The sequence below is a fragment of the Dromaius novaehollandiae genome, chromosome 8 (assembly GCF_036370855.1).
Source record: "Dromaius novaehollandiae isolate bDroNov1 chromosome 8, bDroNov1.hap1, whole genome shotgun sequence".
NCBI classification, from domain to species: Eukaryota; Metazoa; Chordata; class Aves; order Casuariiformes; family Dromaiidae; genus Dromaius; species Dromaius novaehollandiae.
In genome coordinates, this window is record NC_088105.1 from 5549400 (window position 1) to 5569303 (window position 19904).

The window sequence follows — 19904 nt, forward strand, 5'->3', positions numbered from 1 at the left end:
AAGTATAAAACAACATTGTGATGAAGCCTAAAATGTGAACATTTGCCTTTGAAGTCTGTCAGTCTTATTCTGTGGTTACTGTGTGAATGAAGATAAACTCAGCTTAGGAAAGAAAAGAAAGGAATTGAGCTGTTTAATCTTCTTATAATTGAAAGCTGTGATAATTTTTTATACTCTGTGCTTTTAGTACTTTCATATGAAAAGGCTTAGAAAGCCCACAGTATTTTACTTTAAATACATTCTGTTATTTTTAGAGGTTGCTTCCAATATTTTTCTTTGCCTTTTACTGATCACAAAAATTGGGGCAAGGAAAGAAATGCTGTTATGGTCAGACTTACAGAGTCGCAGGCAGTTTTAGGTTTTCTTCTTTGGTATAATACAGAAACCAAAGAGTTACCTAGGACATATTTCACCAGACACGATCTTGTAAAGGCATCAAAATGTGAAACTTCTTCTGAGCAATAGTGTTAACTCTCTGTTTTAAATGCAAGAGCTAATACTAATAGCACTCATATCACCTTGTTTAAAAAAGTTCATGCCTGCATGGTTTTCCTGGCATTTTCCTGACATTTTTCCTTCCCTGTTATTTTTTCAGGAAACAGAAGAAAGAGAAATATTACTGTTGAAAAATGACTCTTCAATCAGGGCTTCTTTTACCATATATGCAGAAGTCCTACCGCATGTGAGTATTTCTCCTTTGAAGGAAGGGGCAATTATCATCTTGGAACAAGAATTATATGGGAAGTGGTGCACTAAATCTAGCTGAGCATACAACTTCTTAATTCAATTGAAAATATTTTTCTTTTTCAGAAGGTGTCTGGACAGCATTCTTCCTCCATAATATTAAACTTTCAGAGAGGCTGGATGAAACAGCCTGAATTAATAATAAGTACCACTGGGAGATGACAGACAGAAAAGCCAAAATAAAGTTTATGAGATCAAGGCTTGTGCTTATTACAGGGTTCAGAGAAAAGGGTTTGGTCTTGTTCCACGTGTACCAAAGTGAACATTCGCAGCAGAATCCTCCCATTCTATCTTCATTAGTTTCCTTTTTAAGTTTCATTTATCACGGGAGAGGGCAGTAGAGGCTTAAAATTGGCCTTGGCCACCTTTAGATAAGTGTGCCTTAGTGTAGGAGTTCATTGCTTCTCAACTGAGGACATCACTTTTGAAGACCTTATCAAATGTCTCCATACAAGCAATCTTCAAACCCCACATGCTCAACCTTAAACCTTATTTCTGTAGAGCATACATTCATCTAAATGGAAAAGCAGAGCATGACAGAGTATGAGCATATTAGATTGCCGTTTTGTTTGTAATCACAGGGAAAAATTAATTGACATTAAGTTCGACAGTCTTGCCAGGGCAAATGGAGACGTTTCATATATCTTATTAGCTTGCTCTTAGAACAATGTTTTCACAGGGGAACGAGAAGTCAGGTCTTTCATACTCAAAAAATTTACTTTGAAGCTCACATTCTTTACGCTATGCTTTCTATACACAGGACATAGAAAAGTCCAGTTTCATGTTGCACACAGAATGGTCTCAAGTGGATTTCACAAATATTTGCCGCATTAAATGCCACATTAATTGTGTAAGGTACATATCCTTAAACGCACACGTGGCGTCCAGCTGACCACAGTGGCCATGAGAACAATGGGAGCCTTTGCTCCTTTCCCTGCAACAACTGAGTAGGCTCAACTGGAAGAATATTTTGACATGCAGCATTTGAGAAAGAAAAGGCCAAGGTTGCAGCGTCAGCACCGGCTGAGCAAACGCCAGCCTGAGGGAGAGAAAAGATCCAAAGCACAGCCGGAGTTAGAAGACTTTTTGTAAATCGAGAGGGATCCATATGATATTTGTTTACCCCAGAAGCCATTGAAAGATGCCTGAGTGGAAAGAGCTGCAAAAACAGATCATTCTGGAAACCTGAATGATGAGAGATTTCTTCCCAGTATTCATTTTGTCTCTTTTAGCTAGCTGTTCCCAGGGTTTTTCCTATTGCTAGAGTTATCGTGTACGTGGTTTGTATGTTTTTAATGTTTTTCTCAAAAAATAGCTCTGGAGTTTGGGATATGATGCATCTTTTAGTGTGCTCACTTGGAAGTAAAACACTTAACCAATTGAAATATGTAATAAACACAAGAATGTTGAAAATAAAATAAAGAGCCGTCGAAACAAATTTTGAAAGACATTAAAGGGGTCAAAGAAAAAAAAAGGACATGCGTCAGAGTCAATGAACAAACTTTATAAATCTGAAAAAGGAGGCAAGGAAGAGGAAGATGTATTTCTGAGTATAGCTGTATATGCCATCTAATTCCTTATGCTGGTAAAGACCTGTTCCTTCTACACGAGATAGCTGCTTGCATTACTATTTTGGATAGGCCACATGAAAAAAACAGCATTTATGGCACTATACGAACACTTAACACTATATTTAGCTCGGAAATAGTCACACAAACACAGCACTGTTTGCTGCGGCTTTCCTTTCAACATGGGGGGAGAGGGGTGATACAATCTTCAGCTGCTTAAACCCAGCAGCCCATTTGCCATCTGCCCTTCAGTCACGGAGCACAACCTTCTGCAGAAACACTCAAACTGTGATCTTTAGTGCACATAGAGGATCATCAGATTCCTTGATGCATCCAGATATAAGTGCAACTCTAAACTCTGCAAAAATAAAACTATTTTAAATTGTTCTACTTCTCCCCAGGAGCTCCTAATTTCTACAGTGTATTACTATTCCAGCTGTCATAAACTCCTAAATTGAACAGCAAGCTCCGTGTGTTGCCTTCAGTTCTTCTAAGGTTTAGACATTTTAAGGCATTGTTCTGAGATTTAATGAAGTTTTGCCATCATCATTCTTATCCTACTGCTTGAATTTGTGACTTTCACTTCTCAGCCAGCTGGAAATAAGGATGGACAAGCTTGATGAGCAAGCTCCTTTATTGGGATGTAAATAATTGAATGAAGAGCACAGAAAAATAAATCATTTATATTATATATGAATGATTAGGTCTCCAGCAGATATTCTAATTTATTGCCTGCCTGTCTTAAGCGTGACCATATATTGACATTTTATATTAAAGTATTTCAAAAAGAGGTTAGCTCAGCTGGTGTTTCTTTGAGGAGAATAGATGAAGTAAAGAAAAAACATGTTAGATGATATGCTGCCTAAGAAATTGCCAGAAACTGTCTGCATTTTGAGCTCCCTGCCTCCCAGCTGCTGTTCAAAGATGAAGCACTAGTTAAAATTACACTGAATAGTCCAATGTTTCTAAAAGGCTTTTCATTCCTTTCAGTTTCTTACAGGGTGCTGTGCTAACGCATTAGGCCATTATGCAAATTAAGATATACAGCATGGAAGATAACAGTTTCGGCACAAATTACATTTTGTCTGTTTTTTCTGTTTCTCAAGTGTCCACATTTGTGGATGTTTTATTTATAAAGGTGGTATGCAGTATGTGTCACTTCTCCCAGATATCATTTTAAAGAGCTGAATATCCTGTGCCTCTTGAAACTCGGATTTCCAGAGATTCCAGAATAAATCACAACTTCTTTTGAAGTTGTTTTGTTTAAACATCTTGGAAATTAATCTTACTTTTGGCATTTTGTGACTCTGCTCATATTAATTTGCTTACTCTGAGGAAAATGAAGTTTTGTTCCAGAAATCATCAAATTGGGGAAACCAAGTTAAGGTTTAAAAAAATGCTTAATTTTTTACTGTAAGGCATAGTATTTCTTCAAGTGATTTAGGATACCATATTTTTTTCTTGAACAAAATTTAGCTTATAGAAAAGCTATGCTTGAAAACAGACAAAGGAAATGCGATAAGTTATGAACAGCAAGTATAAATGCTTGCATTTAACAATAGCTCAGCATAGTTCAGTACCACTGCTGTGTCAGAAAAAAAGTGGGGGAATATGCAATGGAAACCAATTATTCAAGAGGCATTAACATGACTTTTGTAGCTCATGGTCCTCTCCAATCCTATCATCTCCAACTCCATTCACTGTAGACATAAACTTCAAGAGGAATACATAGGTACTCACGGAGATTTACATGTATTCTGAATACTGACCATGTGTCTCCTCCAATGTTTAGCTGCCAGAGTTCAGCAGTCAGCTGCTGACTGCTGAGCCCAGACCTTTAAATCAAGCAGAAACACTTGTGGGTCTTGGAGGCATGTCCCAAGAGTTCACTCCCTGCAGGCCAGCGATACTGGAATACTTATAAATACCTTATAGCTAGAGAACCTTATTTTCCTCTAAATTGTCAGAAAAACAAATGAGTGGATCTGCATGGAATTTCCCACTTGGGAAATTGCAATTTCTTCTCCCAGAGGACAGCAAGTTCCTCAGCAACTTTCTCAGGCAGCTAATGACTTAGTAATCTATCCAGAAATAGGGACTGTCTTGGACATCTTGGTGGCTCTACCACCACTCTTATTGGAAGAATATATATATTTTTTAATTTCATGACAGATGTATTGAGAAAAAGCAATGGGCCTTTGAAACAGTGAAAAGTTCCTTGTTGGCCTTTTCTGCCTAATGGCAGAGCACCATGCAGTAAACTCTATGCAGCCTCAACTCATTGCTGAGAGCTTTGGTCGAAGGCACTGGTTTCTGACAGTTTTCATTCATACATCTCCAGGGTCAGGGATATGGTTGCTCTAACACCAGAAAACACAGAAGCTTGATGCTAGTTACTTTCAGCTGGTTACCTTCAATAGAAAGTTTCTCTTTACTTTTAAATAGAAGGAACCACTGGTGAGCTCTTTCTGTGTCCCAGTAACATGGTCCAGCTCTTTTGCTGCCTATTCTCTTACTGGAGCAAAAAAAAGAAAAAAAAGTTCTGTCACAGTCTGCAAAATTTTTTGTTGCAGAAATATCATGTTCAATATTTAAATAGTGCTATCTAAATTATTGCAATATTTTTTCAATAATATGGAGGTATTTATTAGCTATTGATGAAATATTATATAACATTGTGTATTGCACACATAAGATTATTGCTTTTAAAATGAGAAGAAAAAACCACTAAATATGCAACACAAAAAAATCAGAATTTAAAATGGCTAATTTTCTAATATAACATGTTACATAAAATAAGAAACGAACAGCAAAATTAACTGGAAAAGAATAACGGGAAAGCGTGCCATTTCCTTAAACTGAGGGGCAATTAAATGTCATATTGCTGGTAAAATAATGACAATGGGTCATTGTTTCTTACTCAGAAAAGGCTCTACTGACTCTCTGTAATTTTTCATTAGAATGATTCTAAAAAGCCATTATCATTACAGTACACACTGGATAATACACACTTTCCTACAAAGCTCTTAAATGAGTTATCCAGGAATTAGCTCCACCTAACTTGTTAGGTGGCTTTCACACAACTACTGTAAATTGGATGTCTTATATATTTATCTGTAACCCCTCCTCTCCTTGTGCTATGTCCTGACAGTCAAGATCAGATGAGGCAGCTGGGGAACCTCTCCAAAGACTTAAACAACTTTGAACCGGGGACATAATTTTAAGAAAGATGTTTATAAATAATGAAGTTACCAGTCATGCTAAAATACCATTACCCTTTTTGTCTGATTTTGAAAGATGCTTCCAGCTGAGTTTAATGGCACAAACCATTTGCTATCTTTGATCTTTGCTATCACAGTCCTTGAGTGACCACATCTATGAAAAGAAGATGAAGCCCCTAGTATTGAAAATTAAGGTCCTTGAAGACCTCTACAACTGGTGGTAGTCTTTCAACAAAAACTGCATCATTATTTTATTTACTAACCTCATGTTTTGTACATGGGTCACAGAAATTTGCTATGAACATTTTGTACTGCTAGAAAAGTTACCTAAGAAAGAGTTATATTTTATTTGAAGAATGTTCTGCATTGATTTTAAAATTAAATTCACACTTACCAATGGCAGTTGTACAAAATATTGGTAGGACAGTAAGGGTCTTTGGTTAAATAGTCTCTTTATTGTTTTCCTAAGATATGTGGGAGAAAAACTGAAAAATCTTCTCAAAACTCATGTGGATTAATGATCGGATGAATGGCAGGTAGAGGTGCTTGAGCTTGTTTAACAAGAAAAAAAAATGAGAACATGAATAAAACTGATCGAACAACAAAATTAAACCTACAAATTACAAATTACATGTTAATTGACTAATATTGTCCTTACTCCAATCAAATAAGTAGTCCCACTGCAAGTCAGAAAGTGACAAAAAATACAAAATCAATGGCAAGTTTTCCACTAATATCGATAGGAACTGGACCCTGTCCATATTTATAGCGTAGTACTGTTAAATTTAGCATATAGGCACAGTGGAAGAGTAAAGTGTGTTACTTTGAAATTACTTGAAGAAACATATGTAAAAATTTTGAATTTTTAAACATGTTTCCTAAGCTTAATCACAAATGGTTGCTGATATCTCTACCATTTTTAGTGATAGTTTTGTGTGATGTTAGGTGACCAGATAAATTAGGTTTGGAAGAGCATGTTCCAACTTCTTAAGAAATAAAATGCAGACCAGCCTACAAAAGGTACCGATCCCAGGAACAGTAAAAGAGCAGAAGCATTTCTGTTCTGCCTTCATCCTCAGCTTCAAGGCTCTATTCTGTTCTTTGAAGAGGCAGCAGAAAACGCATACAATTTGGGGCTATACTAATTTTCTGTGGGAAAATCTCCAGTGCTTTGGGAAGAAAGACGGTATCTATTGCCTTTTCTGAACTTGTGGATCATCTTGTACTACAGAAAATCTTTTGTGAAGAGAAGAAAGATGTTGCTACGCAGGCCATTTCCCCATCTCTGTCGCTTTCCATACAGAAAGGCTATGATTAGACCAGATCTGAAATCTTCCCATAAATTTGTTTTCTAAGATGTAATTTGTGGTCAACAGTAGAAAGACAACTGAACAATGGCTCTATGATCAAAGCACTCACTTGAGACGTGAGAGGCTGGACACTTGAGTCGCAGTCCAGAATTAGGCAGAAGAAGGATTTGAGGCTGGTGGTATGCAAGACTTGATGGGGCGTACGGCCAGTGGCTGTCAGTATGAGCGGGTGCGCATGTGCATGCATTTTTTTCTTTCTCTGCTTTTTTTTTTTCTTTTAACAAACATTGAGAAGTCCTGGTTTTGTTCCGATGCAAAAGAAGATTGAAAACATGGATTTTTTCCTGTATAACTGCAGAAAAGAACTGCATGGAGATTAGAGAAGATCAGGTGAGTAATTTTAAAAGAACACAAAACAAACATGAATTAGATGCTGAGAGACTGGAAACCTGCAGAATCTTGAGGACACATGAACACATGGAGGATGAATTATTGGCCAAAAAAGAATGTTCGCACCATCTGTGTGAGAAAACTTGGATGTAACTTAGATAACTACAACTGTGAGTTTTCAATTCAGTCAATGGGAGTGTACTAAAAGATAATTCAGAGCACTTAAAATCGATGTGTAAGGTGGAGTTACGTCCCCAGGCTTATCAGCTGTTATATACCAAAATTATTTTCTTCTTCAACTTAGAAGTAGTCCACGGGTGGAATTCATAAAGACCGTACAGCATCTGGGAAGAACAACAGTGACCTGAGCGAGAGATATTGTTTACAGACTTGATTATTTAATGTAACATGAAAATCATCCAGAGTTTGTTCCTCTTTCAAGTCAATCACCACAGACATGGAAGGCAGAATGAATATGCCAGCTTTTTCAACATGACATACTATGAGCAGAATTCTGCTCTCTTGCTGATATCTTATCCAGTTCAACCAACATCATCATTAACTCATCTTTTTTTTCTCCGAGTCCTATGTAAAATGAGGAGCTGTGTTATCAGGAAGCTGTTAAGATTAATTTCCAGGAAAGTGAAGTACTAAGTGGGTTTTTTTAGAGTGAGTAAAAATACAATGTCTGCAACTGTAGAGCTGCATTCACTTTGAAACATTTGGGTAACTAAGGCAGAAAATGAGGCATTTTGATCATTTCAGCCCAGACTGCCTCTTTATACCCTTACCATATTAAAGAAGGCTTGAGCACTATACAAAGGCAATTTCCTTCCACTGTTAAAATAGAGCAAATCAGGAAAGGTGAATAAAAAATATCCTACTCTTATTAAAAAAAAAAATCAGAAAAAAATAATTTCACAGGGATGCTGTACATTTTGTAGAAATGGTCATATTGCTATGCTGCTTCTGAAAAAAATGTGAAATATTGATCCAAATATTGCTGGGGAATGATGATTATTCTCTTTTTTCTCAAACCTACCACTCAGAGCTGAATAATGCTGTGAAATAGCTATCTGGAAAATGAAAGGAGCATGAAGGAACATTAGCCTGTACAAAGTGTCATTTTCTTACTGATGCTAGAAAATGTGTGAACATTACTAATACTGAATACTCAAGCAACACATGCACAATCAACCAAGATCACAAAGCAACAGCTCTGAAAGCAACTCTGTCCTTGCATCTCAAGTTTTAGAGATGGGAAATATGAGACCTGCGCATACCTAGGCTGAATTCTTAGTGAGCGACTTGATACTCAGGAACTGCATTGCCTTTCTGCAGCCCGCTCCACTATCATTTTCTTGCTGAGATTTTTGAGTTTGTTATTATGGAAGAAGCAATGCAGATAACTCTACAAGATCCTAAGGCAAAGCCTTGGCAGGATCATGTTTCCAGGAGCTAATTTTTCTGTCCAGAATGATGTGATGAATTATGAAGTATTTTCTCTAGCCTTCCTGGCCAAGAACACAGAGTTGATGCTCCAATTGACCAGAGAATCATTTTAATTGGGAGCTAAAACAAGATGTAGAACCAAAATTTCCAGAGAACTTTTCAAAAGGGCATAAAACCTCGTATGATTTGTGCTGCTACTGCTACTTTAAAAATTATGACTCCTTTGCACATGAATACCTGTCACCACCGATCTACTGATTTGATGGATTCTTCTCACCACCTGGAAGGTGGTTTTTTATATAAATCGTGACATATGTAGTATTGTCTTGACAATTTTTAAAATTTCGTATGAGATTCAGACCACCATGACCCTGCTCACGGTCACCCAGAAAACTGGGTATATGAAATAAAATACTAGTCTCGTAACATATAAACTAGACCGCTGATAGTGTTAAATTTGAAAAACAAATAGTAACTGTCTATAGATACTGTTATTTTTTACCATCATTGCAATGGGACCTATGTTAGCCAAAGCAGTGAATCTTCCCAGATTTTCTATAGCTGCTTCCTCAAAGAATACTAAAATACTTTTAAACACAGTAAAGCCAGATTTTATTAGAACGCTTAATTCTTCTAGGAGGGGAAACGCGAAGATGTTACACAAGACAGGACAAAAACGAAAAGGGCTTGTAAGTAGCTTTCCCCCTGTACACTGTGTCCTTATTAGGCAGGACCTCCCTTCCACACTTTGTCTTTATTAAATCAGTGTCTTTCTTAGATGGATCGATCTCTGCTCTGTTTTCATTAGATGCTAGGAGGTTTCTTCTGACATCTCTAAGCCCTGGTTGTCCTCCCTTCAGCCTCATGGTCTTTCTACAAGAGCAGAGAGACCTAGCCTTACCTTTTTCCTACCAAGTTTGCAAATTTCTAAAGCTACCCCTCAAGTGCCGTCAGTATTTCCTCCCTCAGTCGCCCCCTTTCCCCCCATCCATGGGGTTCCAGGTCACTCACTGACATCTAAAAGAATTTACCATTCCACTGAAAACATACAAATAAGACAAATTCCATGCATTACAGTTATATATGACTATCACTGAATGGATAAAGCATCCTCTTCCAAATCACAGATTGCAACTGTAGCAAGTAAAATTTCTTAGGCTGAAGTAGTGAAGCATAGCTTTCTAGGTGCCTGGCAGTCATCATCTGGATCATCATCTTGCCTTCTGTGCCTGGAGAATGCTTTTGTGAAGGTCCACAAGGAAGACACAGATGAACAAGTGCTCATTTTAGGTGACTTCAGTGAACTCCACAGTTTTAGTGGATCTTAACACACCTGATTAAAACTGCATATTGGATAGCTATATGAAATCCATACACTCGGTCATTCATTTTGTAAGCTAAGTAATGTCAGGCAGAAAATGTGAAGAATAATTCTGATATACAATAATTAAAGCATTCCTGTCAGCAATAGGAAAACATAAAATGCATAGTATAAACATCACTGCTATTTGATGTAACTTAAGCTTTGGGCTACTAAAACTGTCTGCAAAATGAATGCTGGAGAATGACTGTAAATATACACTATACCCAGAAAGTTCATTGCATGATCACACTATACATTAATTGTGTAAGTTTTCAGAAAAAGAAAAAAAAAAAAATATAACTGAACAAAACTGAGTTTACTAAGAGACAAAACAATCATTGTTATTCAATCATTTTTTTTAATTTTATGTATCCGTCCTAATATTTATATCCCTTATCTTCATGGTGCCTATTTCAGTTGTAACCTTTTGACAGTAATTAATTTTTTTCCAAGCTGTTAAGTACCTGTCAAATTGTTGGTGCTATATAAATAATATATAAGCTAAAGCTATAATTATCACTATAATGAATAAGAAGAAAACTTATGCAAGGGCATGAAATTAAGGGTATTTTCATTAAATAGGACAGTAAAGATGTTTAACATACAATAATAAGCTCAAATCATTGTGTGCTGTTTTTTTCCTTGTTACTTTTCCCACCTTTAGCTTCCCTTATTCTCTTATTCTCTTTTCTCCTTGTTTAACCTTATCTACTTAAAACACACAATACTTATTATATATTTTTCTACTTTAAGTGTTAAAAAGCGTCTTAAGTCTGAAACTGCATAGAACAGACTGGAAATAAAGTATTAGAGCTAAAATCAAAAGATTAAAAAACAGTCAACCAACTGAAATCGAGTAGCATATGCTAAGGTGGGTTGTCTTAGCATTTCATCTACCAGATGAACTTTAATTTCACTTCTAATTTAGGTGAAAACATGAATTTATTCTAAATGCATTTACTTTCTTCTCCAATACTTTCTTACCACTGCAGAGAGAAAACTCTCCAAAGTTTATTTCAGATGCTTCTCTCTTTTTTGTTTTTTCTGTATTATTCCTTGTTTGAACTTTTCCTGGATTAAAAGCAGATTTTATCATTGTAGTATATAGAGCAGGAGGGTGATGCATCACATTTCCACAAAAATGATCTCAAGTTTAAAAAGATCTGCATCCATTGTGATTTTGAGAAAAGTTTGTGTGTGATGTTGTCACTATACCATCAATGTTAACAGTTTAGGACTCTGATCACTCACATGCCAGCTATACTGTCATCTGGCCCATCCAACACTTTTGCACCCTGCAACCGTGCTGTAAAGTTTCAGAGTGAAAGCATCTATATATCCTCCAATATATTCTTGTTCTTCTTCCACCCACCTGTTCTTCCATAAGAAAACTATGTTGCAGTATGAGTTTTTCAAGCTCTTGTGTTTTCTCAGAGAATCAACCTAAAATGCTCTAACAAATAGGGATTTTATATGTCTGGGATGAAAAGAGTTCAGCTGAACAGTTCATCTAAGTTCAGCTGAACTGGATGATTTTGGAGCTCCCTTTATTCATGAATAAATGCCTAGATTGTTGGCCCAGCCAATTAGAAAACATTGTTTTCTCCCATATTTCATGTAGCCTAAGCAATGTCTACAGGAGAGTATACTACCACATTGCAAAAATATACTGATAGTACTAAATTTGCTTGTTTTTTTTCCCTGCTTTTTTATATTCCCTAACTGAGCAAAATCCAGGAGAAATAATTCTTAATACCTGAGTAAGGGCAGTATATGAGAGTATCTCCCTTTACCAGTCAAAATCAGAGAATGAACATTATGATTATTCTAAAGGAAATAGAAGTAGTGTGTGTTCAGTGAGGTAAGAGGGCACTAAAGGCACAGGAATGAAAGATAAAAGTCAGGCTCTCCTGGCAATATCAGACCAACTGAGCAGTGAAAAACTCAGTACTCTGAAATATCCACTTGCCATAGCAAAAGACGAAGTAGACATCCCATGAGAAGCCACAGAGGAAATGGGTAGATAACACAGAGGAACACCCAAGGTATTTTTATATGATTCACACAGCAGGTACTTTTTCTTAATGGCTTTACACAAAGTATTTTATTATATATAACCAAAATCAAACTGGGCCAAACAGAAGCTCAAGAATAAGAATATTACATTTCCTAAATCCATAGTAATCATTTGCATCCGTTGCTGTCTCATGCATACCTCAGCAAACTCTGTGCTCTTAAATGTGTATTCTTTGTCCAGCTCAAAGTACCTGTAGATGTACATCAACTTTCAAAAAGCAACAGAAAAGTAACAGAAAGAAATGTTCTAAATTTTTCCTGCAGAGCACCATGAGCTTCTGCATTGTCAGCACAATGAACTTGCAGCTTATTACTTACTTCATATGGGAACAGTATGTATTTTCAGCCTCTTCCACGTCAAAATGAGAAGATATGGAGTGGAGAGCTATCTGAATTTTGTGTTTTCCCAGGGTGTTTGTAAGTTCTGCTTTGCCACCTGCTGGATTCAAGGGAAAGGTGAAAGAAATATTTTCTTGCTTTTCAGAGTCTAAAGTAAATTAACACTGTCAGAAAATAATTCGGAAATCACTTTTTTAAAACTAATTATACTCAACGAGGGCAGTCTCTGAAGTGCCATTAAACTAGTGTTTCCTCCTGCTTATTGTGACAGTACAGCTTGTAACATTTTAGAAATGAAAGCTGGAACAACCATTTATCAGTCTACATGTGAATATGTGTATCTGCAGTGGAAATACCAAAAGAATTACTTCTGCATTTCCAGCAAACACACTGTGTTTCTTGGTGCCTGAATAATTTTCTCAAAGCTTTTAAGTATTTTCACAATTTGTTCACTCATTTTCAGAGAGTAAAAACTTCCCACTTGACTGCTTTCTTTTCTATAGAGTATTTCTTTCCAGTGACTTATTTTTGTGACATAGAGCTTTTTGAAGACTTGATATTACCAGTCATCTTAGGTGGCACCGCTCTGCGTTAGGAAGTGTACAAAGAGGAAAAGATGTTGATAATAAGGGACGTAATACTAAGTTTTATAGTGGCATTATTATTATAATGTAATTATATATAACATATATATATATTATAATATATAATATTGTATAAATATAATATATATATTATAACATAAAGGTATATGTGAAATCATACACTAAAGTATATTATATATCAGACAAAACCACTCTAGAATCTAAACTTAAAGTAATAGTATCTTGTTACAGAAATATCTTTTAATATAGTGCATAACATTTTGGTTGAAGGTAAGTCATTATACTGGAATACTTCACCATCTTCCCAGATGTATTTGACCTTACACTACAGTTTAAAAGGAGTTGTCATGAAACATGCCACTAAAATACTTAGCCTCTTATTAATCTGTACAGTGAATTTACATCTTTTAGTTTAGCTTCAGGCATTACAGCCTGCTTTAGATGCAAACTGGGTGCTCAACCTAAAGTCATCACATTTTCTTCATTTTCTTAATTACAGTTGGAATTTAACATTGGATACTCAGCTTCACTCCGAGGAATCATTTCCAAAGCTTACAATTCAGCCAAACTTTTATAGTAGTATATGAAAGCTAGCAAAAACTCTTAATCGCACCTTAAACAAGAATTAAAATTTGAGGACCAGTTGTTACTGTATTTTTAAAAGTTAAGAAAAGGGCAAGCACCCACTTCGAAGTAAAACAAAGAACCTTAGAAAAGTTTGTGACGGCAATGAACGAGCATGCAGTTCTGCACAAAACGCACTTGACAGCATTTAATTAAAAATTGTATCATACTGTATATGCACTAGGGAGGGGAATTAAACACGTTACTAGCAACATTAATCCTGGTATTTCTTACTCCTCAATGATTTAATTTTGCATTGGTATCCTTATTTAAAGATTTAGGCTATTGTTTGCTTTTACAACAAGCTAAATAAAATCCTTTCTGAATAATAGTTTGAGGTTGCTCCTTGCACATGAAAGGCATAACAGGGCTAAAGAGATAGCTTTATAAGCTAGGGTCCTTAAGTGTTAAAATCATTATAGTATCATGTGAAAATAATGATAGTATCTCCTGTGCTGCTGCAATCAGACCATCCAAATTCCACTCTCATCACCCCCATCTCCCCAGCTGCTCTCGATTTTGGAAGCTGTTAAGCACATTTCAGCCATGGGAGAAAGAGTGGAAATCTTAAAGGTGGTTTAATCCCTAAATCACCTGTGAAAATCCACAGCTACACAGGAGTGGGTCGAAGACAGCCAATGTCCGTTCTGCTCTGTAGCAGCTGGTGTCGCTGATGGACATATAGCTCAGACATACTTTGTCCTGCTGTTTTCAGAATCATTTACATTATACCTAGCCATAAAAGGCACTATTCCTTTTTGATCTAGCAAAACTTTAACTCTTTAAAAGTAGATAAACAATACCGCAACATTTTTTATAGCATGAAGAGATTTTCTGCCCCACGCTGGTACATCCCAAATCAGGCTTGCTCCCCAATTTCATTGCCTTCCTAGCTTATTCAAGAGCTGCAAAGGCAAAGTAACAATGACTTTATAGAAGACTCAGATCTGACCAACTAGGGCAAGGAAAAGCTATTCATATTCGGTCCAGATATTTCTATTTATATAAACCAAATAAAGTTGGATTTGAATCATCTGCTGTCTCCTTTTCACATATAATTTCGTATAATATAGTACCAACAATGTGGACAGTGATTTATAAAAACAGATGATGTTAAGGCACAAAACAGGACATTCAGAATCATTAATGAAAATCTGATGATTTTAGTTATACTAGCAGTAGATGAAGCCTACCAAAAATATGACATTTTTATAAAGATAAAAATAGAATAGTTCAAATACACAGGGAATGAACATGAGGGGAAATAAAACATATATTTGAGGCTCACAAATGTCTCGGTACAGTCAGTGTTAAGTCAGCATTTTCATCAAAATGTGAGGTTGACTTCAGAGCATTGTGAAAAGGAAGCTTTATGAAGAGGTATTTCTCCCTAAAAAGTTGTATTTTGGCAGCGTGTAATCTAACCAATGTTTTCACCCGGCACAAGAAAGACTAATGTAAAACAGTGCCACCATTTCCGAAGAAGAATTTGAGTTGCAGTGGAAATCACTTACAGAGACTGAGGAAAAGCCTAGCTCTGTGTGAACATATCAAAGAGCAAGCGAGAGTGAAGTATGAAGAATATATATTAGGAATATGGCTAATTCACTGGGATAATTATAGCTCCTGAACAGAAGGGCTGAGCACCCCAGACCCAACTGACGATCACGAGGGAGCCTGGGATTTGGAGCCATGGATAAATGAGTTTCTTGTTTATGGAGCTTATCATAGAGATGTAAAAGCAAACAAACAATTCTGAATATTGCACTAGAAATTTCGCACATGCAAATTTTACAATTAACGAGGACAAGCTGCAGGATTTCCCAGTCTGAGAGGTTTATATAAATAATTTAGAGCCTCTGTCTGACAAGTGTAGTGTGAAAGGACGTAGCAGAAAAGCAAGGAAAAAATGACAAACCATGGAAGAGAACTTGACCTAGCACTAAGGAGAGCCCAAACTCCCAGTTACTCCTTCCTCATAGGGACCAACTATCCAAGTTACATGTTATCGATCAGACAGCTCCCCATGGTCTCTGCTGTATTCAACTCTTTGCAGATAATATGGAAGCAGAAGCAGTGATTTTCTCTCAAACATAGTTGCAGACATATTTATTCCTGTGTGTAAATCAGTTTACACCTCTGCTGCATGTTCTACAAGAGCAGAGCCTAATGGAAAAACAGAATAATGCTGTGTAAAAATAAAACTGCTGTGAACACTAGAAATTACTAAAATGCACGTAGACCTGACAAAATTAAACAAGCTAGACATTGATTGATGGGATTAAGTCTGACATTTATTCTAGGATGTGATCAGCGCAGCCAAATGAACATTTTGACAAGGATTTCTGTACAAATATAAGTTCTAAACTGTGAGTAAGTTTATTTCTTTAGTTACTTTTCAGACAGCGTAGATTTTACAACAAATGTGGGAAAATTCTTATTCTTACTTCCAATGGTTATGATCACTAAGACTTGCCAGATTTGCCAGTTTATATAAGACAGATCTTAAATAGCCAACATGCTCTGTAGAAAAAGAACTGAAACAAAATTGTTTTTTTTCTAGGATATGGGATCTGACAATGCATGGATTTAGGTACTACTCACAGTAACACTAGTATCATGGACCTGAAATTAGGAACTTGAAAATAACTCTTTTTTTTCTTTAGTATTTGGAATTTGCATGCAAGTTTTTTTCTGTTTTGAAGTGCTAAAGATCAAATACATCCTGCTCAGAATGAAACCCAAATTTGTACTTGCTATAAAGACAAGCAGACTTCCTTCCACCTTTGCCTTTTATTGAGAGAAATAGAAGATTTTCCTATTTGAAAAATGGACAGGGGAAAGGTGAATGGCATTTCACTGGACTAAGTGTTCTCGGGGTAGAAAGAACAGGTTGAGCATGTTAATTTATTCCTTGCTATTGATAGACTAAAATATATAATTATGATTCATGCCAAGTATCTCCAAACTGTCTCCAGTGTTGATTCAGACTATTTGTATGGAGATCCCAAAATATCTCTTCTCCGCCCCACTCACCATCTTTCTGCCTTTGCTTAACAGCTGTTGCAAATGACAAAAGTTCCAGGGAGAAAATGTTGCCATCAGGTTTCTGGATTTTTAAGTAGAAAAGGCACAAGTACCTTTACCCATCTTTCTTGGATATTCCAACCCTTGCCTGTACAGGACAGACTTCTGCATTTTATAATTCTAATAGTTACCATTTTTTGCTTTTTCACTTGCTCACTGTACAACTTTATGAGCCATGCCGCAGCGTGTATTTTGTAAGGGAAAGCATCACTGCTTCTTAGGTGTGTATTTCCAGTCATGTATTCCGGTCATGATGTTTTACAAATATATAAATATTAATGCCAATACTTTATGTTTCAGTGTCAATAAATACATTTCTCCCATAGTAATCGCCAGAATAACTGACCTATTTCTGACACTGAAAAATGAAGTACTGAGCTTTAACAGCATTTATCCTTTATATCTATCTGTCTATTTATAGCTATCTCCTATATCTGTCTGGTTTGGTTTTCATAAAAGGCATCATGGCCAACATGTATTAGATATAGCATATCATAACAACAACTTCATTTTCCTGGAGCATTTTTCATTAGTGTGCTTCAAAACTTGTACTATAAGACAAAGTGCTATCTTGTTTAGGTGAGAGGCAAAACACTTTGCTCAGACACCTACACAGCTGGAAGAACCAGGAATATAATTTTGCATGGTCATGGTGGGATCCTTCTGTTCCTGTAGTATTACTTGGGATATCACCTGCCCAAGCTCCTTGAAGCCACCTCCATCATTTCTGTACAGCCTCTTCCCTAAGCAGTACCTGCAACTATTAGTAGGACTCAATCAAGTTTACTTCCTTTCAGTACACACCTCATCACACATGATGTAGTTGCATTTTTTGCCAAAACTGAGTCCTCGCCTCCTAATTCCCCTACAGTCCACACCTTCAGCATTATACCTTCCATGAGCTCATACCCATATTTAAATAAATGGTTGAACATGATAGAGTTGAATTGGAGCATAATTTCAAGAGCACACACTTAAACATGTATCAAGCTGAATTTTATCTCTAGAGAACAAGGGGATAATAAAGAGTCTCTTTTTTTTCAAATCAGAGGGAAAAAAAATGAACCCATTTGGGGAGCTTGGCTAGCTTTCCCAGACATAGTGCAAGTACCTGTGGCGTGGAGGGCTTCATGTGAGCACTGCTGAGTGCATGATGGCAGCACCATATGCTGACACTGTTATTACACAACCCATATCTACCCAATTACTTTGAGATGCACTTTGGAGAATTAGATGCTCTGACGAGCAAAGTCCATAAAAGCTATTCTATTTTATTCTAATTAGTTCTGTGGACATTTAAACCCATTCTTATTCTGGCAACTATTCCAGCTTTTGGAAGAGCCAGGATCTCCCTTAAATCATCAAGAGATGCTTTAAATCATAGTGTATCATACCAGCTGCCAAACTCAGATTTTGACATGCAAATGACAGTTAAACCTATTAATGCATCTATGTTCTAGTGAATATAAAAACATCTATGCTGGATCAGACAAAAGATACATCTAATTTATTATTTACAGTAGTAGATGATAGCAAACGATTAACATAAGAAGTAGGATGTGTATAGGATTCCTTACCTTTGAACTTCCTTCACACAGTTTCTGAAAGTCACCAGTTTAAAGATTTCCACCTCAACACTCACATCCTGACTACCTACCAATGGAACTTGCTAATTCCTTTTTCTGATCCATTTATAATTTTTCCTAATCCATTTATAAGTTCGACCAGAGTAACTCTCTGTGGCCAGGAATTGAATTTGTGTGGTCTTAAAAGATTGTTCTACTGCTGCTACCTAACAATTTCATTGAGTGTCCTCTTGTTCTGTGTTAGGAGATAGGTAATTATTGCTCCCTGTTTGCCTTCTGCACACCAAGGATTATGTTATGGGCATTTACTGTAATTCCTACAAAATACATCACCCTTATCTTTATTTCAGGGTAAAAAAAATCTTGTCCGTTATTCCCTCCTTGCTTTGAAGTTGCTAAAGTATTTTTGATCATCTTCTGGAATTAGCTACAGAAGTTTTCTATTTTCTTTATTTGTGGGAGAGCTGAGTTACATTTTTTGTATTCAAATATCAGCGCTCCCTGGAAGTATATAGAGACATAACGTTTTCTGTTTGGTTCTTGATTCCTTTTCTACTTATTTGTATCATTCTAATGGTATGTTTTGCCTGTTATCTAAGCACAGATTTGCTGTTTTCAGAGATCCAATTAGAACAACCCTTTCCTGAGTAGTCACAGTTAAGGTAGAATCCACAAGTGAGATCATTACGAACCAGAAAGGGAAGATAGTGTTCTTAGGTTTAAAAACAAGTAAGTTGGTGAGGTTATTTCCAAGATGTTGGAGGTCTCTCATGTTGTTCATGTTGTGAATGCTCTAAAGAGACTGTTACAATTTATGCAGTAAGATTTCATTACCTAGCTTAGGGAAACTTTACACACAGACAGAACAAAGCCTACCAGTGAAGCAGAAGATAGGGAAGAGTGGTCTCAGAGCAGTATTTGAAAAAACCCATAGGTGTTTGGGAAATTTGCAAGAGAAAATGGAGATAAATGAGCTAAATCTTACCCCCTTAGCACCAGGTAATGGTAGATAAAGCAGATAAAGTATGGACTTTAGTCTCCAATAAAGTGTTTTCTTTTTTTTCCCCCCCCCCAGCATTTTTCATTTCCTATTTCTACATCTTCTGTCCCTTTTTGTGGAATGCCCATCTCACAGTATCTTCCTGTATTTATCGGAGAAAGATAGGATCATAATTTAGATCTGCTGTGTGCTTCGTCAAGAGAAGAGGGAACAGTCCTGATTGTGTTCAATAAAATGGGAAATTTAGTTTACAGCTCACCTCTGCCTTGACTTTCTTAAAAGAGTCTGTTTCCAAGGAACTAGGGAAAACTTCCTTGGGGAGCGCACTAGCAAACAGAGCCACTTGAAAACTTCCAGCCAGTGTTGTCCCAAATGAGGATGGGGGAAAGGTCAACTTTTTTCTGCCTTTAGCTCTGTTTCATACCGAGTATTGGTGCCTCAGTTTGACTGTATCTCCAGCACACCCAGTGACACCTGAGTGACATCTCCAAGAAACGACACACAAAATCTCAGTTCCTTTTATTTGCTTTATAGGTCCC